This window comes from Alligator mississippiensis, chromosome 14, assembly GCF_030867095.1.
Source record: "Alligator mississippiensis isolate rAllMis1 chromosome 14, rAllMis1, whole genome shotgun sequence".
Lineage (NCBI taxonomy): Eukaryota > Metazoa > Chordata > Crocodylia > Alligatoridae > Alligator > Alligator mississippiensis.
Window position 1 is genome coordinate 29,149,420 of NC_081837.1, and position 22,344 is coordinate 29,171,763.

At 58.3% G+C, this 22,344-nt stretch overlaps 7 non-coding genes and 2 pseudogenes across 7 annotated transcripts; all 9 read right to left on the bottom strand.

Moving 5' to 3' along the window:
• Positions 1-490: 490 nt before the first annotated feature.
• Positions 491-654, bottom strand: LOC132245165 (U1 spliceosomal RNA). Its single transcript, XR_009456997.1, has one exon. It is a non-coding gene; the product is annotated as a U1 spliceosomal RNA (small nuclear RNA).
• A 621-nt stretch (positions 655-1,275) lies between these two features.
• Positions 1,276-1,439, bottom strand: LOC132245166 (U1 spliceosomal RNA). The gene has a single exon (XR_009456998.1). It is a non-coding gene; the product is annotated as a U1 spliceosomal RNA (small nuclear RNA).
• A 573-nt stretch (positions 1,440-2,012) lies between these two features.
• Positions 2,013-2,176, bottom strand: LOC132245167 (U1 spliceosomal RNA). The gene has a single exon (XR_009456999.1). It is a non-coding gene; the product is annotated as a U1 spliceosomal RNA (small nuclear RNA).
• A 621-nt stretch (positions 2,177-2,797) lies between these two features.
• Positions 2,798-2,961, bottom strand: LOC132245168 (U1 spliceosomal RNA). The gene has a single exon (XR_009457000.1). It is a non-coding gene; the product is annotated as a U1 spliceosomal RNA (small nuclear RNA).
• A 576-nt stretch (positions 2,962-3,537) lies between these two features.
• LOC132245169 (U1 spliceosomal RNA) lies at positions 3,538-3,701 on the bottom strand. The gene has a single exon (XR_009457001.1). It is a non-coding gene; the product is annotated as a U1 spliceosomal RNA (small nuclear RNA).
• A 570-nt stretch (positions 3,702-4,271) lies between these two features.
• Positions 4,272-4,435, bottom strand: LOC132245170 (U1 spliceosomal RNA). The gene has a single exon (XR_009457002.1). It is a non-coding gene; the product is annotated as a U1 spliceosomal RNA (small nuclear RNA).
• Positions 4,436-5,050: 615 nt separating this feature from the next.
• On the bottom strand, positions 5,051-5,214 carry LOC132245237 (U1 spliceosomal RNA). The gene has a single exon (XR_009457068.1). It is a non-coding gene; the product is annotated as a U1 spliceosomal RNA (small nuclear RNA).
• A 627-nt stretch (positions 5,215-5,841) lies between these two features.
• On the bottom strand, positions 5,842-6,025 carry LOC132245243 (U1 spliceosomal RNA; annotated as a pseudogene).
• Positions 6,026-19,086: 13,061 nt separating this feature from the next.
• On the bottom strand, positions 19,087-19,205 carry LOC132245355 (5S ribosomal RNA; annotated as a pseudogene).
• Between the last annotated feature and the right edge of the window lie 3,139 nt (positions 19,206-22,344).

Consider the following 22,344-nt stretch of genomic DNA (forward strand, 5'->3'; position numbering starts at 1 on the left):
CTTCCCTTCACGCTCGCCCGCAACCCCCTTCCCCACCACGCTGCATCCCCCAGAGCCCTGCCTCCCCTGGCCAGTCGCCTGCGTCCTCCCCGTCCCTGGCCCTGCAACAGGCAGGCAGAGACCACAAATGCCCCAGGGCCACAGCTCGGCGGGCGGGCCACGAACGTCATCCTCCTCGTCATCGTCACGGTTGTCTTTGTCGGCGGCCTGGGCCTGGGCCTGGGCCTGGGCCTGGCCCTTGCCCGCCAGCCAACCGCCCCCTGGTGGTAGCTCCAAAGGCCTCCAAGGAGCCCGGCGGGCGGGTGCTCAGCTTGCAGGCCACCTTTCCCCGACCCTACCTTCTGAGGAGGCGGCGGCGGCGGCCACGACGACGTCCGACGAAAGCTGTATCCTGCCCTGTGCCGTGCCACATGCCAAGAGCCAGTCTCTGCAAGGCCGGGGCCGGTCCCACCCTCCACTGCTGCTTTTAGCATCGCGCAAGCAAGGCAGGCGGGGGAAAGCGCGCACGCAGTCCCCCACTACCACAAATTATGCAGTCGAGTTTCCCGCATTTGGGGAAATCGCAGGGGTCAGCATGCCCGGAGTGCAAGGGGCAGGCCTCGCCCTGGGTAGCCCGCCTACGTGGTCACGGTGCTTCCCCTGCCAGGTAAGTATGCCCAGCTAGGCCCTGGCACAGGGTCCCTCCCAGCCCTGCGCCCCTCCGCAGGCCTGGCGAGCACAGCCAAGCCCTCCGCTCCCTTCCCTTCACGCTCGCCCGCAACCCCCTTCCCCACCACGCTGCATCCCCCAGAGCCCTGCCTCCCCTGGCCAGTCGCCTGCGTCCTCCCCGTCCCTGGCCCTGCAACAGGCAGGCAGAGACCACAAATGCCCCAGGGCCACAGCTCGGCGGGCGGGCCACGAACGTCATCCTCCTCGTCATCGTCACGGTTGTCTTTGTCGGCGGCCTGGGCCTGGGCCTGGGCCTGGGCCTGGGCCTGGTCTTGGTCTTGGTCTTGGGCCTGGGCCTGAGCCTGGGCCTGGCCCTTGCCAGTCAGCCAGCCGCCCCCTGGTGGCAGCTGCAAAGGCCTCCAAGGAGCCCGGCGGGCGGGTGCTCAGCTTGCAGGCCACCTTTCCCCGACCCTACCTTCTGAGGAGGCGGCGGCGGCGGCGACGACGACGTCCGACGAAAGCTGTATCCTGCTCTGTGCCGTACCACATGCCAAGAGCCAGTCTCTGCAAGGCCGGGGCCGGTCCCACCCTCCACTGCTGCTTTTAGCACCGCGCAAGCAAGGCAGGCGGGGGAAAGCGCGCACGCAGTCCCCCACTACCACAAATTATGCAGTCGAGTTTCCCGCATTTGGGGAAATCGCAGGGGTCAGCATGCCCGGAGTGCAAGGGGCAGGCCTCGCCCTGGGTAGCCCGCCTACGTGGTCACGGTGCTTCCCCTGCCAGGTAAGTATGCCCAGCTAGGCCCTGGCACAGGGTCCCTCCCAGCCCTGCGCCCCTCCGCAGGCCTGGCGAGCACAGCCAAGCCCTCCGCTCCCTTCCCTTCACGCTCGCCCGCAACCCCCTTCCCCACCACGCTGCATCCCCCAGAGCCCTGCCTCCCCTGGCCAGTCGCCTGCGTCCTCCCCGTCCCTGGCCCTGCAACAGGCAGGCAGAGACCACAAATGCCCCAGGGCCACAGCTCGGCGGGCGGGCCACGAACGTCATCCTCCTCGTCATCGTCAAGGTTGTCTTTGTGGGCGGCCTGGGCCTGGGCCTGGGCCTGGGCCTGGCCCTTGCCCGCCAGCCAACCGCCCCCTGGTGGTAGCTCCAAAGGCCTCCAAGGAGCCCGGCGGGCGGGTGCTCAGCTTGCAGGCCACCTTTCCCCGACCCTACCTTCTGAGGAGGCGGCGGCGGCGGCGACGACGACGTCCGACGAAAGCTGTATCCTGCCCTGTGCCGTGCCACATGCCAAGAGCCAGTCTCTGCAAGGCCGGGGCCGGTCCCACCCTCCACTGCTGCTTTTAGCATCGCGCAAGCAAGGCAGGCGGGGGAAAGCGCGCACGCAGTCCCCCACTACCACAAATTATGCAGTCGAGTTTCCCGCATTTGGGGAAATCGCAGGGGTCAGCATGCCCGGAGTGCAAGGGGCAGGCCTCGCCCTGGGTAGCCCGCCTACGTGGTCACGGTGCTTCCCCTGCCAGGTAAGTATGCCCAGCTAGGCCCTGGCACAGGGTCCCTCCCAGCCCTGCGCCCCTCCGCAGGCCTGGCGAGCACAGCCAAGCCCTCCGCTCCCTTCCCTTCACGCTCGCCCGCAACCCCCTTCCCCACCACGCTGCATCCCCCAGAGCCCTGCCTCCCCTGGCCAGTCGCCTGCGTCCTCCCCGTCCCTGGCCCTGCAACAGGCAGGCAGAGACCACAAATGCCCCAGGGCCACAGCTCGGCGGGCGGGCCACGAACGTCATCCTCCTCGTCATCGTCACGGTTGTCTTTGTCGGCGGCCTGGGCCTGGGCCTGGGCCTGGGCCTGGTCTTGGTCTTGGTCTTGGTCTTGTGCCTGGGCCTGGGCCTGGGCCTGTCCCTTGCCAGTCAGCCAGCCGCCCCCTGGTGGCAGCTGCAAAGGCCTCCAAGGAGCCCGGCGGGCGGGTGCTCAGCTTGCAGGCCACCTTTCCCTGACCCTACCTTCTGAGGAGGCGGCGGCGGCGGCGACGACGACGTCCGACGAAAGCTGTATCCTGCCCTGTGCCGTACCACATGCCAAGAGCCAGTCTCTGCAAGGCCGGGGCCGGTCCCACCCTCCACTGCTGCTTTTAGCACCGCGCAAGCAAGGCAGGCGGGGGAAAGCGCGCACGCAGTCCCCCACTACCACAAATTATGCAGTCGAGTTTCCCGCATTTGGGGAAATCGCAGGGGTCAGCATGCCCGGAGTGCAAGGGGCAGGCCTCGCCCTGGGTAGCCCGCCTACGTGGTCACGGTGCTTCCCCTGCCAGGTAAGTATGCCCAGCTAGGCCCTGGCACAGGGTCCCTCCCAGCCCTGCGCCCCTCCGCAGGCCTGGCGAGCACAGCCAAGCCCTCCGCTCCCTTCCCTTCACGCTCGCCCGCAACCCCCTTCCCCACCACGCTGCATCCCCCAGAGCCCTGCCTCCCCTGGCCAGTCGCCTGCGTCCTCCCCGTCCCTGGCCCTGCAACAGGCAGGCAGAGACCACAAATGCCCCAGGGCCACAGCTCGGCGGGCGGGCCACGAACGTCATCCTCCTCGTCATCGTCACGGTTGTCTTTGTCGGCGGCCTGGGCCTGGGCCTGGGCCTGGGCCTGGCCCTTGCCCGCCAGCCAACCGCCCCCTGGTGGTAGCTCCAAAGGCCTCCAAGGAGCCCGGCGGGCAGGTGCTCAGCTTGCAGGCCACCTTTCCCCGACCCTACCTTCTGAGGAGGCGGCGGCGGCGGCGACGACGACGACGTCCGACGAAAGCTGTATCCTGCCCTGTGCCGTACCACATGCCAAGAGCCAGTCTCTGCAACGCCGGGGCCGGTCCCACCCTCCACTGCTGCTTTTAGCACCGCGCAAGCAAGGCAGGCGGGGGAAAGCGCGCACGCAGTCCCCCACTACCACAAATTATGCAGTCGAGTTTCCCGCATTTGGGGAAATCGCAGGGGTCAGCATGCCCGGAGTGCAAGGGGCAGGCCTCGCCCTGGGTAGCCCGCCTACGTGGTCACGGTGCTTCCCCTGCCAGGTAAGTATGCCCAGCTAGGCCCTGGCACAGGGTCCCTCCCAGCCCTGCGCCCCTCCGCAGGCCTGGCGAGCACAGCCAAGCCCTCCGCTCCCTTCCCTTCACGCTCGCCCGCAACCCCCTTCCCCACCACGCTGCATCCCCCAGAGCCCTGCCTCCCCTGGCCAGTCGCCTGCGTCCTCCCCGTCCCTGGCCCTGCAACAGGCAGGCAGAGACCACAAATGCCCCAGGGCCACAGCTCGGCGGGCGGGCCACGAACGTCATCCTCCTCGTCATCGTCACGGTTGTCTTTGTCGGCGGCCTGGGCCTGGGCCTGGGCCTGGGCCTGGCCCTTGCCCGCCAGCCAACCGCCCCCTGGTGGTAGCTCCAAAGGCCTCCAAGGAGCCCGGCGGGCAGGTGCTCAGCTTGCAGGCCACCTTTCCCCGACCCTACCTTCTGAGGAGGCGGCGGCGGCGGCGACGACGTCCGACGAAAGCTGTATCCTGCCCTGTGCCGTACCACATGCCAAGAGCCAGTCTCTGCAACGCCGGGGCCGGTCCCACCCTCCACTGCTGCTTTTAGCACCGCGCAAGCAAGGCAGGCGGGGGAAAGCGCGCACGCAGTCCCCCACTACCACAAATTATGCAGTCGAGTTTCCCGCATTTGGGGAAATCGCAGGGGTCAGCATGCCCGGAGTGCAAGGGGCAGGCCTCGCCCTGGGTAGCCCGCCTACGTGGTCACGGTGCTTCCCCTGCCAGGTAAGTATGCCCAGCTAGGCCCTGGCACAGGGTCCCTCCCAGCCCTGCGCCCCTCCGCAGGCCTGGCGAGCACAGCCAAGCCCTCCGCTCCCTTCCCTTCACGCTCGCCCGCAACCCCCTTCCCCACCACGCTGCATCCCCCAGAGCCCTGCCTCCCCTGGCCAGTCGCCTGCGTCCTCCCCGTCCCTGGCCCTGCAACAGGCAGGCAGAGACCACAAATGCCCCAGGGCCACAGCTCGGCGGGCGGGCCACGAACGTCATCCTCCTCGTCATCGTCACGGTTGTCTTTGTCGGCGGCCTGGGCCTGGGCCTGGGCCTGGGCCTGGTCTTGGTCTTGGTCTTGGTCTTGGGCCTGGGCCTGGGCCTGGCCCTTGCCAGTCAGCCAGCCGCCCCCTGGTGGCAGCTGCAAAGGCCTCCAAGGAGCCCGGCGGGCGGGTGCTCAGCTTGCAGGCCACCTTTCCCCGACCCTACCTTCTGAGGAGGCGGCGGCGGCGGCCACGACGACGTCCGACGAAAGCTGTATCTTGCTCTGTGCCGTACCACATGCCAAAAGCCAGTCTCTGCAAGGCCGGGGCCGGTCCCACCCTCCACTGCTGCTTTTAGCACCGCGCAAGCAATGCAGGCGGGGGAAAGCGCGCACGCAGTCTCCCACTACCACAAATTATGCAGTCGAGTTTCCCGCATTTGGGGAAATCGCAGGGGTCAGCATGCCCGGAGTGCAAGGGGCAGGCCTCGCCCTGGGTAGCCCGCCTACGTGGTCACAGTGCTTCCCCTGCCAGGTAAGTATGCCCAGCTAGGCCCTGGCACAGGGTCCCTCCCAGCCCTGCGCCCCTCCGCAGGCCTGGCGAGCACAGCCAAGCCCTCCGCTCCCTTCCCTTCACGCTCGCCCGCAACCCCCTTCCCCACCACGCTGCATCCCCCAGAGCCCTGCCTCCCCTGGCCAGTCGCCTGCGTCCTCCCCGTCCCTGGCCCTGCAACAGGCAGGCAGAGACCACAAATGCCCCAGGGCCACAGCTCGGCGGGCGGGCCACGAACGTCATCCTCCTCGTCATCGTCACGGTTGTCTTTGTCGGCGGCCTGGGCCTGGGCCTGGGCCTGGGCCTGGTCTTGGTCTTGGTCTTGGTCTTGGTCTTGGGCCTGGGCCTGGGCCTGGGCCTGGCCCTTGCCCTTGCCAGTCAGCCAGCCGCCCCCTGGTGGCAGCTGCAAAGGCCTCCAAGGAGCCCGGCGGGCGGGTGCTCAGCTTGCAGGCCACCTTTCCCCGACCCTACCTTCTGAGGAGGCGGCGGCGACGACGACGTCCGACGAAAGCTGTATCCTGCCCTGTGCCGTACCACATGCCAAGAGCCAGTCTCTGCAACGCCGGGGCCGGTCCCACCCTCCACTGCTGCTTTTAGCACCGCGCAAGCAAGGCAGGCGGGGGAAAGCGCGCACGCAGTCCCCCACTACCACAAATTATGCAGTCGAGTTTCCCGCATTTGGGGAAATCGCAGGGGTCAGCATGCCCGGAGTGCAAGGGGCAGGCCTCGCCCTGGGTAGCCCTTTTTTTTTTTTTTTTCTTAAAAATATTTTATTAGAATTCCATACCGTAACAAAAGTCTCAGAACGACCTCCAACAGAGGCCTCACAAAAGGATAATTGAACATTCCAGATAACATACTAAGAAGACATCGGTATTGGTATCATATAACACGTCATCTCATTTTTTTACTCTGTATATCGAAAACTCTCCTGAGTAGTGTCTATCAAACACATATTACATGTATCATGTTAGACATCCTGTACTTTCCCAGAAAAAGAAAAGCGAGAACATACAGGTCCCTTTGTTTTCTCTACCCCATGTACAACCCTAGCCAGCCTTTTCTACCCACACAGGCTGACTCTTAGTTTTGCCTATAGCTGTGCTGGGCTGAAACAACCCCCTCAAGTCCAGCTCTTCCCACAATTTTTCCTCCCCTCCTTCTTTTGTATTTCCTTCTCTAGCTCTATAGAAGTGCAGCTCATGCATTGCTAACTGCAGACACTCTGTTGTGGAAAAGCACGACCCCTTTAGAGCCAACAAAGAGCGTACTTTCCATAGTGCTACTTTGGTGCAGGTGATTAAGACCCTCACCCCCCAGGTCCCATCCGTCCCCTCTGATAAACCATAGAGAACATTTCTGGAAGTCACCCCCGTTCCCCTTCCCGTATCCTTCAAATAGGTAGTCACCTTCCCCCACACCCGTTGTGCATAAAAGCAGTCCCACATCGTATGTGTCACCGACTCGGGCTCATCGCAGAGCTCCCTTGGGCACTTGGGGGACCGAGAGAGTCCTCAGCGATAGAGCACCTGTCGTACTGGCAGAGCATTTCACACCGCCCTCCACACCAGCTCCTCAAGCTCCCCTTTCCAGTCCTTCCCCACCAGTCCTTTCCGCACCCTACTGACTTGCTCCGGTCTCAATTCCCCAACATCCAACATCCTCTGCTTTCCTCTCAGGAAATTAAAGACCTTTTTGGCATCTCCCAGCCCCTTGATTCCTAACCCCTCCCATCCTTCTTGTGCAACAAAGGCTCCAAGTCGGGCGTAGGGCAGCGACATCTGCCAAGCCCACGCTCCCCGCCACGCACTCCCGAACAGGCCCAGCCTTCTCAGGAGCCTTCCCCCCCAGAACCTGCAGAAATTGGTAACCGTGCCCATTGCTCCCCTCGCTTCCCTCACCACCATCTTCAAAAAGTGCACATAAACAAAGGTCTCTATGTTGGGGAAGCCCCATCCCCGCAATCCCTCATCCTTATATATTTCTGTCCTAGCTACTTTCTCTGTCTTCCCCGCCCAAAAGAAAAGGCACAGGGTCCACTGGACCCGCCGGGACTGTCGCCAGGATGGGGGGTACACCACCGCCATGTACAGGATTAGCGGCAGCAAGTACTGTTTAATTGCTTGCACCTTCCCCCTCGATGATAGCCCCCGTGTGCCCCACAACCCCACCATGTGTTTCACTCTCCCCTCCAACACTTCCCAAGCCCGTTTCCCTTTCCCCTGGATATCCATCCAGATGCCAAGCATCTTCAGTTCCTCCCTTTCCACCTGTAGCCCAAGGTTTCTCAATTCCCCCCAGTTCCTTACCACAAGCACTACGCTCTTGTCCACGTTCAGCCTCGCTCCGGATGCCTCCCCAAACTTGTCTACGTGCTTCAAGGCTCTTCCCAGGGACATCTCGTCCCTCACTACACATGTCACATTGTCCATGTATAGGAGGACTTTCAATTCTCCTCCCCTCGGCACTCTCACCCCGGTAATCACCCTATCCCCCCTGATCTGTTGCGCCAGAGGCTCAATGGTGCAGACAAAGAGCCCCGGTGACAGCGGACACCCCTGTCTCAATCCTGAGTCCACTGCAAAGGCTTCCCCCAGGAAGCCCCTCACCAACACCCTGCTCGTAGACTTTCCATAAAGTGCCTGCACCCACTCCACAAATTCTCCTAGCAGCCCTTCCAGAACACGAAACAGAAACTTATGTCCAATGCTGTCATACGCCTTTTGCAGGTCGAGACTCACCGCTAGCGTGTTCCACTTTCATTCTGTGACATACGACAGTGTGTCCCGAAGCACCCAGAGTGCTTGTGTCATTCGCCGCCCCCTCACTGCACACATCTGTTCCTCACCCAGCACCTGCGGTAACACCGCCCCCAACCTCGCTGCTAGGATCTTGGAGAATAATTTATAATCGGGTTGAGCTGCCCACCTCCCTGCGCCCAACTACCTTCCAGGCTCTGAGTGCCTCCCTTGGGGTGCCTCACGTCCGGCCGACCCCTTCCCTGGAGCACACCCACTAGCCTGGGATTCCCGCTGCCACCATCCAAGGCTCTGGACTCAATTCTGGCTCTGCGCACCTTGGAGAACACAGGCCTGATCGTCCAATGGGTACTAGACCCAATATAAGCACTTGGGGCACTTCCCAAGTCAGGGGCTGATTAGGGAAGCCTCCCTTAGTCCGCAGACCTAAGGGGCCTCCTTGGCATAATTTAGACCAACCCCTCAATAAGTCTCCCACACCGGTCACAAAGGAGAACTTTATTGATTACAGGGGGTAGGGCGGAAACAGGGTAAAAGGTAGAACAATATCAGAGGAATATCACAGGAATCCCATAGAGCAAACCAGGGTGGCTGAGGTAGCCGTTTAAACACGCATCTGAATTACTGTAAGCTAAATATCTAATCAGATCTCGAGTAGCTTACTCACTCACATCATCCGGAGGTGGTTGGAGTTTCCTCTGGAGGCAGGTCACCCTTGGAGCATGCTGTGATGAGGACAGAGCCAGTTTCAGATTCACCTGGATGACCGCATGGCTAATGGCTGCCTTCTTCCTGGACCAGGCCCTTTTATCACCTCTCTGACCTCAGCAGCCCGGTCCGATCGAAGCTGCCAATACTGGCCACAAGCCGACCAATCTACCAAGCATCCCTGGCTACCTGGGCCCGCGTGCAGGGCCGGGCTTCTTCCCCCCCCCCCCCTCCGGTGACCAGAGCATCCGCCTCCCAGGCACCAGGCTTTTGTCATGCAGACCAGGGAGGGAGATCCCCGCCCTGAAGGATTCAACACCAGCCTCTCAGGCTGGCAGAGACAGGTCTCTGGAGAGGGGCACCAACGGTGGCATTTCTGCCACACTTCCCCCTCCCTCTTTTATAAGCTCGGACACGGGGCCTCTCAGGGCCGTGAGTCAGGTCATGTCGGGTCAGGGCGTTCCCACGGGATGCCAGAAGAAGAAAAAGGAAAAAACCTGGAACATGAAACAAGTTAAGACAATAACAGACAGAAACCATAAAACCCGATGGCAGTCTTACACTAGTGATCCCCTCACTAGGCCCAAGTCCCGAGGACCCACTACCCAGAGTCCTTTCGTGACAAGGCATCCGCTATCACATTCTGGCTGCCCTTGATGTGTTCGACAGTAAAATTAAATTCCTGCAGCTGCCAGACCCATCGCTACAGCTTGGCATTGGTGTTCTGCATGGTCTGCAGCCACTGCAGTGGGGCATGGTCTGACAGGACAGTGAACTGTTGTCCCCACATATAGGGCTTCAGCTTGTTCAGGGCCCAGACAATGGCCAAGCACTCCTTCTCGATAGAGGACAGTCTCCGCTCCCGAGGGATTAGCTTCCGGCTGAGGTACACCACGGGGTGGTAATGGCATTCAGCTTCCGGTAGTCCACACAGAACCGGATGGTCCCATCCTGCTTCCGGACGAGTACCAACGGACTGGCCCAGGGGCTCGTTGAAGGCTGGATTACCCCCAACTCTTCCATCTCTGCGATCTCCTGTTTTATTTCTTGTCTCACCTTCTCATTAACAGGGTAATGTCAGGAGTATATAGGGCAATGGCTGCCCGTCTCTATAGAGTGTACCACCAGGTCCGTTCTACCTGGTTTATTAGAACATAGTCTCAAAGTCTTTGAGTGCTGCGAGCAGCTGGTCCTTGTCCTGGGAGGGCAGATGGTCCGGCAGGAGGAGTTCCTCAATCCCTGCCTCGCCATCCCAATCTCCATACATGACCGGCTCCTCTGGGTCCTCCAGTGTTCCCTCAATGGAGGGAACCCAGAATATCATCTCCTTTCTGTCAAAGTAGGGTTTAAGCATGTTCACATGAACTGTCTTAGGTTTCCTACCCTTAATAGCCACTACATAGGTCACATCATCCGGTCTGTCCAGGATAGCATGAGGACCTTCCCAAGCAGCTTGCAGCTTGTCCATTTTTAGTGGCAGGAAAACCATCACATTATCACCCCGCTCAAAGGTACATAAGCGGGCCTTCTCATCATACGAGGACCTTTGCTTCTCCTGGGCCTGTCCCAGGGAGTCCCGTACCACCTTCATCATGTCAGTCAGTTTCTGATGGAAGTCAAGCACATACTCCACCACGGAGGTCTCTGTGGAAGCGATCTTCCCTTCCCACTCCTCTCTCACCAAATCGAGAGGACCTCGCACTCGCCTCCCGAACATCAGCTTGAAGGGCGAGAACCCAGTGGACTCCTGGGGCACCTCCTGGTAGGCAAAAAGCAGATGTGGCAGTTTCTCATCCCAGTCATTGGGGTTGGAGCCCACATAGGCCTTTAGCATCCCTTTCAAGGTCCCATTGAACCTTTCCACCACCCCATTTGTTTGAGGGTGGTAGGCTGTGGTCTTAAGGTGTTGCACCACACAGCAGTCCCACAGGCACTTCATCACCTCCGCCATGAAGTTCCCACCCCGGTCCGTCAGGATCTCGGAGGGAAAACCCAGCTGACAGAAGACCTTGATGAGGGCATCAGCAACCATGGGTGCCTCGATGGAGGTCAAGGCAACTGCCTCCGGGTACTGCATTGCGTAATCCACTAGAGTCAGTATATATTTTTTTCCTCTATGAGTCCTATGCTTCAGCGGTCCCACAATGTCCACTGCCACCCTGTGGAAGGGTTGGTTGATGATAGGGAGGGGCTGCAGGGGAGCCCTTCTCTTGTCCCCACTTTTGCCCATCTGCTGGCATGTCTCGCAGGATTTGCAGTAGTCGGTCACATTCTGGGCAATTCTGGGCCAAAAAAAGTTCACCTGCAATCGCTGGCGTGTCCGTTCCCTGCCTATGTGACCAGCACACGGTAGATCGTGAGCCATGGCAAGCAATTGCTGTCTGTATTTCCATGGTACAATGAGCTAGCGCTGGGGCTCCCAGGTCTTGGCATGGTTCTTCGGCACCCACAACTGATAGAGAAGCCCCTTTTCCCAGACCACCTGTTCCCTTTTGTCTGGAGTGAACTCAGTCTCTTGCTCCTGAGCCATCTGCCGGAGTCCCTCCAAGCTGGGGTCCTCCCGAACCTCCCGCTTGAACTCCTCTTGCCCAGCTAGGCAATCATCAGGGAGCTCAGGTGCTCCTGCAGGGAGTGCACTCTCACCCACAGGGACTTCCTGGGTCTCCTCCTTGCTAGTCTCACCTCCTTCTGCCACTGACGGAATACACCCCTCCCCGGGACTGTCACTTAACCCACCCTCGGGGTCACTAGCTCCCTCCGGGACCAGGGTGCAATCGCCATCTGCAGGGGTCCCTTCCCCTGTGGCCAATGGTGTGGCTGTCTCCTGGGGATTTTCTAACCCCACTTCTTTAGCATTCCTGCTCCTCAGGCAAGTCACCGCATGAACAGGGCAGGGCTTTGGCTCTTGGTTCTGTTCCCACCTCTGGAGCTGGGATTCCTGCCCCATAAGATCCTTTCCCACCAGGATGGGGACCAGAGCCCCTTCCAGTACCCCCATTTCCAGGTACGTTGCACAATCGTTCCACACGACGGGTGCATGGGCTACCGGTACCGTCAGAGGTGGGGGCCCCACCCCTTGAATAGTGAGGGTCTTCCCCGGGATTATGTCTGCAGGCAAGACAAGGTTGGAATTGATTAGAGTCACACTGGACCCTGTGTCCAGTTCCCCCACAAGGGTCCTCTCCTTTACTGTGATCATGGTCCGGTGGGGGGCCATCACCTCCTCTGAGTTTGTGATCCTGTAGCAACAGACACTCTCCTCAGAGTGGCTCCGGCCCTCCCCCTCACTGCTCATGGCTGTTGCACGCCTGACGGGGTTGGGTCTATTGATTATCTTTGGGCAGTTGGGCTTGATGTGGCCCTGCTCCCCGCAGTTATAGCACCCCCTCTTTTCTGAATTGGGTGGTCTGTCCGAATCTGGGGCCGCCTTGCGCTCTGCAGGAGGTGGCCCTCTTTCCCCTTTTTGACCTGGCCCTCCCTTCCCCCCTCTTTGGACCCCTTTTTGTTCCTTCCCAGAGTAGGGAGGCTTCTCACGGTTTAGCAACAGTCGGTCTGCTATGTCTGCGGCCTTGAGAGCATCTTTGGGGTCTCTGTCCCTGACCAAGGTCTTCACCTCTCTCGGACACCAAAAATAGAATTGTTCCAGCACCAGGAGATAGCATGCCTTATCTAAAGTGTCAACCTTGGCTTCAGTTAACCATTTAGTGTATGTGTCGTACAACAGCACCGCATAATCAGTCAATGACTTTTCGGGTTGTGGGCGCGTATTCCGGAATTTTTTCCAAAAATAATCCGGTCCTAACTTGAACCGTTTGGACACAGCAGCTTTGAAGGCATTATAGTCATCAGCTGCATCTGAGGGCAGGCTGTTCAGGACCACTGCCATGTCGCCTTCCACCAGAGCAGACAGGTACATCATGATCTTTCCCTCCAGCACCTTACACCGCTGGGCTTGTGTTTCGAAGTTGCTTAGGAACACCGCAGGATCATCTCCCTCTCAGTAGCGAGCGAAGGCGGAGACGTCCAGTTTGGGCTGTTCCCTGGATGCATGCGGAGGATTCGCGTTTCCCCCGTTGATCTGCAAATGGAGCTGAGCGTCGAGCTTTTTCTGCTCGTGCTCCATCTGCATCCTCTTTTCCTCCAGCTGTCATTCCCATTCCTTCTCACGCTGGGCTTCCAGCTCCAGCCTTTTCATTTCTAGCTGCTCCTTCTTGCTCTGGGCCCCCAGTTCCATCCTTTTCACTTCTAGCTGCTCCCTCTCGTGCTGGGCTTCCAGCTGTTTCTCCTCCAGCCGTCGTTGTTCCTTCTTTTCTTCCCACTCCATCCTCCTCTGTTCCAGCTCCATCCTTTTCAGCTCTGTCTCATGGAGTCTCTGCCACTCCCTCTCGGCAGGTGGTCTTCTGGCAGCCCCTGGGCTTGGCGAGCGGGTGGGTGTTCCAGGGTCGAGCTCAGGACTTGACGAGCGTGAAGCTGACGCTGTTCCTGACTCACCAGTACACAAGAGTTTAATCAGCTCATCCTTCTTTAGCCTTCCCGTCGCGTGAAGGCCTCTCTCTTTTGCCAGTTCTTTCAGTTCGGGCACAGTCATCCGGACATGCTCGTCCGCCATCCTGACTCTCTACCCTATCCAGTCAACCCGATGCCAAATTAGAAATTGTTTGCTCAAGGGATTTCAGTGACTCTATTCCTTTTCCCAAATTATGCCTCAAAAACAGCAGGGTATTTGGATCCCACCGCTAACACCACATGTGGCGGGCCAGTAGGGGGCGCTCCTGCGTTGAGCCACCCACCTCCCTGTGCCCGACCACCTTCCAGGCTCCGAGTGCCTCCCTTGGGGTGCCTCACGTCCGGCCGACCCCTTCCCTGGAGCACACCCGCTAGCCTGGGGTTCCCGCTGCCACCATCCAAGGCTCTGGACTCAATTCTGGCTCTGCGCACCTTGGAGAACACAGGCCTGATCGTCCAATGGGTACTAGACCCAATATAAGCACTTGGGGCACTTCCCAAGTCAGGGGCTGATTAGGGAAGCCTCCCTTAGTCCGCAGACCTAAGGGCCCTCCTAGGCATAATTTAGACCCACCCCTCAATAAGTCTCCCACACCGGTCACAAAGGAGAACTTTATTGATTACAGGGGGTAGGGCGGAAACAGGGTAAAAGGTAGAACAATATCAGAGGAATCCCATAGAGCAAACCAGGGTGGCTGCGGTAGCCGTTTAAACACGCATCTGAGTTACTGTAAGCTAAATATCTAATCAGATCTCGAGTAGCTTACTCACTCGCATCATCCAGAGGTGGTTGGAGTTTCCTCTGGAGGCAGATCACTCTTGGAGCATGCGGTGATGAGGAGAGAGCCAGTTTCAGATTCACCTGGATGACCGCATGGCTAACGGCTGCCTTCTTCCTGGACCAGGCCCTTTTATCACCTCTCTGACCTCAGCAGCCCGGTCCGATCGAAGCTGCCAATACTGGCCACAAGCCGACCAATCTACCAAGCATCCCTGGCTACCTGGGCCCGCGTTCAGGGCAGGGCTTCTTCCCCCCCCCCCCCCTCCGGTGACCAGAGCATCCGCCTCCCAGGCACCAGGCTTTTGTCATGCAGACCAGGAGGGAGATCCCGGCCCTGCGGGATTCAACACCAGCCTCTCAGGCTGGCAGAGACAGGTCTCTGGAGAGGGGCACCAATGGTGGCATTTCTGCCACAATCGGCATTCAACAAGGTGATTGGCCTCCAGTTCTTAATGTGCTCCCGTTCCCCTTTCTTGTAAATCAGGAGCACGACACCCTGGGCAAAGCCCTCCCATACCTGATCCCGCGCCATAAATTCATTAAAAAGGGCCAAGAGATCCCCCTTCACTAAGTCCCAAAACTTCCAGCAGAATTCCACCGGGATCCCGTCTCCTCCCGGTGTCTTCTTTAGTGACATCGTTCTCAAGACGCCCAGCATTTCCCTTTCCGTAAACTCCTTTCTCAGACTCTCCCTCCCTTCCTCCCCCACCTTTGTTTCCAAACTTCCAACCAGTCCCTCCACTTGTTCCTGCCTCACTGCTTTCCTATGAAACAAATCCTTGTAATATCTAGTCACCTCCCGCAAGACCCCTTCCACATCCTAAACCCTTCCTCCTTCGGCCGTGCAAATCGCCTCCATCACTCGCTTTTTGCTTTTCACTCGTAAAGCGAAAAACCTTCCCCATTCCTCCCCCTCGTCCACCCACTGCGCCTTGGCCAGGAACATCCGTTCTTTCATCCTGGTGTGGAACCAATTTTGCACCCCCTCTCTCGCCCTTTCCCATTCTCTCTTCACTGCTTCCCCCTTCTTCAACTCTTCCCACAATCTTTGAACTTCTCCTTGCAAGCGTGCAAGCTCCTACTTTTTCCATCATGCCTTTCTCCTCCCCGCGTCATCGAACCACTCTCACACGCGCCCCTTAACTTCTACCCACCAGTCCCACTGGGTTGGGAAAAAGGGTTGCAAGGTTTGCCACTGGCGATACGCCCTTCCAAAGGCAATGCATTCCTGGGGGTCGTCCAATAACGAGACATTTAGTTTCCAGACTCCTTTCCCCTGCTTGAGCCCCTGCCCGATGCCCACCTCTACTCACAGCACGCGATGATCTGAGAAACTCACGTCAATCAGTCGCTTCCTGCGGATCTCCAACCCCTCCGACACCAGCACAAAATCGATCCTCGATTGCCCCCGTCCTCCCGGATCCACTCTAGTAAACACCCCTGACCCTTCCCAAATGTCCTCATCTTTAATCCACCCCCGCAGCCACTTCCCCGTAGTACCCATCCCGACTCCCTGCCCTATTCCAATTCGCCCACCCTCTTCAACAATGCAATTAAAATCCCCCAGCACAATCCGCGGTCCTCCACCCCCCACACACATCCTCAATTTATGCAAAAAGGGCATCCTCTCCGCATCCTCAGCTGGGGCGTAGACATTGTACACAGTCACATCCACGCCCTCCACCTCCACCACTGCTTTTTGTAGTCTCCCCTCTTCCAAGACCTGCTGGGCTTTGATTTTCCAACCACCTTCCCTTGCCAGAATTCCCACTCATGCTGATTTATTCTCATTTGAACCCCCCCACTGCGACGGTCCAACCCCCCATCGCTCTTCCAAATATTTATAATTTCTCCTCCATGGGATCCCACACTCTTGCAAGCACAACACTTGTGTGCGCAGGTCCCTTAAGGTTTTTGACATTGTTTCCCATCTCTGCTTCCCATATAAATTTCGTACATTTAAAGATGCTACGGTCAATGCCATCCAGGCTGTTTTCCAAAAGAGTAAACCCTGCATCATATGTCGTCCATGTCGCTACTTAGGTCTGAGGTGTCTCCCGCACCTTTCTGCATCCCCGTAGTCCTGACCAAAAGGTCAATCGCAGAAGGGCTCAGGTAACCATCACTTTCCTCCCCTTCCCCTTCCTCAACATTTTGTTTCTGCACAGGCAGCTCCCCGCTCTTCCCCCTTTCTGTTTCCAGTACTCCCCCTTCTGTCTCCTGGACCTTTCCCCCTTCCTCCTCTAGCCTCTTTTTCTTTGGCTTTGCACTCTGTTTCTTCTTTCTTTTCACCGAAGAAGCCTCTTTCCCCTGATCCCCAGCCAGTTCCAGGTCCATGTCTGCTGGCTCAGATATTTGTGTCTCTTCACCCTCTCTCTCACTCTGCTCCTCTTCCATATGCTGCTCTTCTTCTGACACAGTGAGTTGGCTGGCTGCTCAATCACGTCGTTTCTCCGCTCCACCTCCGGTGTTTTCTCGACTATGCGGGAGTCTGTGTCTAAAATGATGGTCTCCTCGTCTCCCGGAGTTTCTCTGCTCCTCTCCCCTGTTACGTGAGACTCTCGTGCCTTGCTCGCGTAGGACATGGGGCACTGGCGCTGCAGGTGCCCCTCACCTCCACACAAGGTGCACTCCACTTTTTCCTTACAGGCTTTGGCCCGGTGCCCCATGCTGCCACACTTGTAGCAAACCATCAGTCTACAGAAGGCAGCTATGTGGCCCTCCACGCCACACCTGCTACGCAGCTTTGGCTGGCCGTGGTATGTTACGTGTCCGCTGTTGGTCCCTATGGACACTAGGGAGGGCAGGTGTCTCACTCTGCCGGGGTATCTCAGATCTTCTTCTAGGACCACTCTGGCTTTCCATGCCCCAGTCCAGATCTGCCACTGGTCCAGGACACGCTGGATATCCAGGATCTTTTCGACTCGCCCCTCCAGCCACCTTCTCATATCTTCGTGCTCTAGCTCATCTGAATACATCTTGATATATAAACCCCTCTCCCGGTACTTTTGACCAGTTTCAAAACGCAGACCCTGCAATTCTTCCTTGTCTGCCACTGCAGCGTACTGAGTCCAGAAGGCAGAGTACGCCTCTCTCCTCCAGAAAGTAATGTTCCAGTGATGGAAATTATCAAAAGCCACCATGCAACTTAAGTCTTTCGGGTTCACTTTCAATTCCTCGAACAGAATCTTGTTCATAAAGTCTGCTCTCGGCTCTCACCGGCTCAGGCTCATCGCAGAGCTCCCTCGGGCACTTGGGGGACCGAGAGTGTCCCCAGCGATAGAGCACCTGTCGCACTGGCAGGACATTTCGCACAGCCCTCCACGCCAGCTCCTCGTGCTCCCCTTTCCATTCCTTCCCCACCAGTCCTTTCCACACCCTGCTGACTTGCCCGATCTCAAGTCCCCCACCTCTGACATCCTCTGCTTCCCTCTCAGGAACTTGAATACCCTTCTGGAGTCCCCTAGCCCCTCGATCCCTAACCCCTCTGAGGCTTCGCTCGCAACAATGGCTCCTAGTCGCGCGTAAGGGAGCAACATCTGGCAAGCCCATGCTCCCTGCCAGCCACTCCCGAACAGGCCCAGCCTTCTCAGGAGCCTTCCCTGCCAGAACCTACAGAAGTTGTAAACCATCCCCGCTGCTCCCCTTTCTTCCCTCACCACCATCTTCAAAAATTGCATGTAAACAAAGGTCTCTATGTTGGGGAAGCCCCATCTCCCCAACCCTTCTTCCTTATATAACTCTGTCCTAGCCACCTTCTCTGTCTTCCCCGCCAAAAGAAAAGGCACAAGGCCCGCTGGACCCACCGGGCCTGTAGCCAGGACGGGGGGTACACCATCACCGTGTACAGGATTAGCGGCAGCAAGCACTGTTTGATCACTTGCATCTTCCCCCTCGATGATAACCCCTGTGTGCCCCACAACCCCACCATCTGTTTCACTCTCCCCTCCAACACTTCCCAAGCCCATTTCCCTTTCCCCTGGATATCCATCCAGACACCCAGTATCTTCAGTTCCTCCCTTTCCACCCGTAGCTCAAAGTTTCTCAATTCCCCCCAATTCTCTACCGCAAGCACTACACTCTTGTCCACGTTCAGCCTCGCTCCAGATGCCTCCCCAAACTCATTTACGTGCTTCAAAGCTCTTCCCAGGGACACCTCATCCCTTACTACACATGTCACATCATCCATGTATAGGAGGACTTTCAATTCCCCTCCCCTCGTCACTCTCACCCCGCTAATCACCCTATCCCCCCGATCTGTTGTGCCAGAGGCTCAATGGTGCAGACAAAGAACCCCGGTGACAGCGGACACCCCTGTCTCACCCCTGAGTCCACTGCAAAGGCTTCTCCCAGGAAGCCCCTCACCAACACCCTGCTCGTAGCCTTCCCATAGAGTGCCCACACCCACCCCACAAATTCCCCCGGCATCCCCATCCCTTCCAGAATCCAAAACAGAAACGTGTGCCCAATGCTGTCGTACGCCTTTTGCAGGTCGAGACTCACCACTAGCATGTTCCATTTTTGTTCCGTGACGTACAACAGCGTATCCCGAAGCACCCAGAGTGCTTGTGTCGTTCGCCGCCCCCCCACTGCACACATCTGTTCCTCACCCAGCACCTGTGGTAACACCACCCCCAACCTCACTCTCCAGAACCTTCCAGCTCCGCAGCCTCACTACTCTTCCTCCTCTCTGAAGACACCACCTTGGCTCTTCAGCCAACCGTAGCCCAATCCCCAACCTCCTCCTCCTCAGCAACACCCTCTGAATGCTCACCACATGCTGTCTTCATGGCGGAAACACTCAAGGTCTCAGACGCTCTGCTCGACTCTCCAAACTGCTCCAGAATCAAAGCTTGCCACCGTGCTGCCTCCTCCAGGAAACCAGCCGCTCGCCTCTTCTCTGCTTCCTCCATCTGTCCAGCATCACCCCGGGATATCCCGCCTACATGGTCATGGTGCTTCCCCTGCCAGGTAAATATGCCCAGCTAGGCCCTGGGGTCCTTCTCTGGGTCCTGGTCCTGGTCCTTACCAGCCGGGCCTGATCCTGCTGCTGGGGCCCAGGCAAGGGCAGGGCCAGCCCCGTCCTGCTCTGGCACAAAAGGGCACACGGCCTACAGCACCCAGGATTCCCAGGGGGACTCCCATCCACGTACTAGCCAGGCTCAGGACTACTTAACTTCTGAGATCGGACTGGATCGGCTGCAGTCAGTCCAGTCTGGCCATAGGCAGGCAGGAAAGGTAAGGCAAAGGGGGCCCATAGGCTTGCATGGGCTAGACATAGTGCCTGGAAGACCCCATTGGAATGCATGGGATTGACATGGTGTCTGGAAATCCCCATTGGAATACATGGGGTTGACCTGGTGCCTGCAAGTCCCTATTGCAATGCACGGGGTTGACCTGGTGTTTAAAATTCCCCATAGGTTTGCATGGGGCTGACATAACGCCTGGAAGCCCCCATGGGAATGCATGGGGTTGACCTGCGGCCCAAAAGTCCCCATGCAATGCATGGGGTGGACCTGGTGCCCGAAAGTCCCCATAGGCTTGCATGGGGTTGACATTGTGCCTGGAAGCCCCCGTTGGAATGCATGGGGTTGACCTGGTGCCCGAAATTCCCCTTAGGCTTGCATGTGGTTGAAATTGTGCCTGGAAGCTGCCATAGGAATGCCTGGGGCTGACCTGGTGCCTGAAAGTCCCAACAGGAATGTGTGGGGTTGACCTGGTGCCCGTAATTGCTGCCGCCCGGGGTTTCATTCCCATTCAAGTGCCCATTGTGCAGACACAGCACCAGCATAACCACCAGGGGCTTAAGGCTCTAAAAAGTGCCACTCCCCCCAGCTTAAGCCTTGGAAAAGTGCTCCCCCACCCTGGTTTTAGCCTCCATCTATCACTGCCCCCCCACACTTCCCCAGTTCCCCTTGACCCCAGGCACCCTGGGCTAGCCCCGCCGGGCCGGACAGCCCCCACCCGGAGGTCCACCACAGGCTCCAGGGGAGAGCAGCAGGCTGGAGGTTTGCAGGTGAACTCAGAGCCAGCTACATCCACTCCACTTACCGCAGCTATCATTTCCCCCCGGAGCCTGGGGGAAGGCGCCTGCAGAGCCATGCCCACCCCAGGTGCCTCAGGCAGCCCCAGCGGGCCAGGAAGACTCCACCCAGAAGCCAGCCACAGGCTCTAGCGCTGAGCAGCAAGCAGAGGCTTGCAGGTGACCTTGGAGCCGGCTCCATCCACTCTACCCACCAAAGCTAGCAGTTAACCCAGGAGTCCAGGGGCAGGCACCTGCTGTGCTGTGCCACCTCCAGGCACTCAGACAGCCCTGCCGAACTGGGAAGACTCCACACAGAGGCCTGCTGCAGGCTCTAGGCGGGGGGCAGCAAGCAGAGGCTTGCAGGTGGACTCCATTCAGTGCATGCGGCGGTGCTCCCAAGCCTTGCCAGGTGGCCGGCCGGTCCGGGGCCTGATCCCATTGCCCGGGCCCCGGCAAGGGGAGGGCCAGCCCCATCCTGCTCTGGTGCAAAAGGGGCCTACAGCACCCAGGATTCCCAGGTGGCCTCCCATACAGGTTCTACCTGGGTCCAGGACTGTTTAGCTTCCAAGATCAGGTGCAATCAGTGCAGTCTGGTCATAGGCAGGTGGGAAAGGTAAGACGGGGGTCCCCATAGGCTTGCATGTGCTGGACATAGTGCCTGGAAGTCCCCTTTGCAATGCATGGGGTTGACCAGGTGCTTGAAGGTCCTCATAGGCTTTCATGGGGTTGACCTTGTGCCCAAAAGTCCCCATAGGAATGTATCGGGTTGACCTTGTGTCTGGAATTGCTGCCGCCCGATATTTCACTCCCAATCAAGTGCCTAGGGTGCAGACACAGCACCCACACAAACACCAGGGGCTTAAAGCTCAAAAAAGTCCCCCCCCCCCCGACTTAAGCATCGGAAAAGTGCCCCCCCACCCCAGACCTTAGCCTCCATCTGTCACTGCCCCCCCACAATTCCCCGGTTCCCCTTAACCCCAGGCACCTCGGGCTAGCCCTGCCGGGCCACACAGCCCCCACCCAGAGGCCCGCCACAGGCTCCAGGGGAGAGCAGAAGGCTGCAGGCTTGGAGGTGAACTCAGAACTGGCTACATCCACTCCAGCTGCAGCAGCTAGCTGTTTCCCCTGAAGCCCAAGGGAAGGCGCCTGCTGGGCCGTGCCACCCCCAGGTGCCTCGGGCAGCCCCAGTGGGCCGGGAAGACTCCACCCAGAGGCCAGCCTCAGTCTCTAGCGTGCAGCAGCAAGCAGAGGCATTTCTGGTCTCCTCCTGCCTCCAACCAGCTTGCAGGGCATTTTTCCCCGATCCTACCCTCTTCCGTGGTAGCAATGACAACCGACAATGGCTGTATCCTGTCCTGTGCCATGCAGAGAGCCAGGTTCTGCAAGGCCAGAGCCGGTCCCACCCTCCACTGCTGCTTTTGGCACCACGCAAGGAAAGCAGGTCAGGGAAAGCACGTGTGCAGTCCCCCACTATCTCAAATTATGCAGTCAAGTTTCCTGCATTTGGGGAACTCACAGGGGTCAGCATACACAGACTGCAAGGGACAGGCCTTGCCCTGGGTAGCCTTTTTTTTTTTTTTTTTGACATTTTATTAGAAAACAGACAATAGCAGACAGTCTAAAAATGACCCCAACAGAGGCCTCACAGAAGGTAATACAACATAAAATTTCAAGGAATTACATAATACACACATGGTAAATGACATCATATTCCACTTCACTTAGACTATACCCAGTATTGACCAATATGCCTTAGTATTATCAATCAAACACATATTACACTTGCTTCATACATGGATACAGGGTCAGTCATCGTGTACATTGACTGAAAATCAACAAGTGCAATGCAGGTCCCCTCTGCTCTCTGTATCCCATACGCAAGCCCTCACCCACCCTTTCTAGCAACAAGTGCTGACCCTTAGCTTAGCCTGTGGCAGAAGACCACCTCTGGTTCTCCCCAAAAACTCTGCTCTGTGACAATTTGGTTAAGATTGGCCCAGCAGAGGATACGCACCTTTACCCTACCTCTTTAGGTAACCTGAGCTGGATACATTCCTGAAGGAAGGGGGAAACCTGCCCTCTCTGCCTACCTGACTAGTATCACATACCTGGGTGAGGGACTTGCTCCCTGGTGGGCTAGAGTCTGCCCAGCAACTGGTGATGTATTTCAAACTGGTTGGCTGATAGCCAACAGGTGCTGGCCTCCATTGGACCAGGTAAATGAGGTCACAAGGGCTATATAAGTTAAGGACTGCCCAGGAGGAGGGTGTAGCAGCCATGAGGGAAACTCAGAGAGAGAAGAGCTGGACCATTTGAAACTTGCTCTCTCTCAAAACTCATG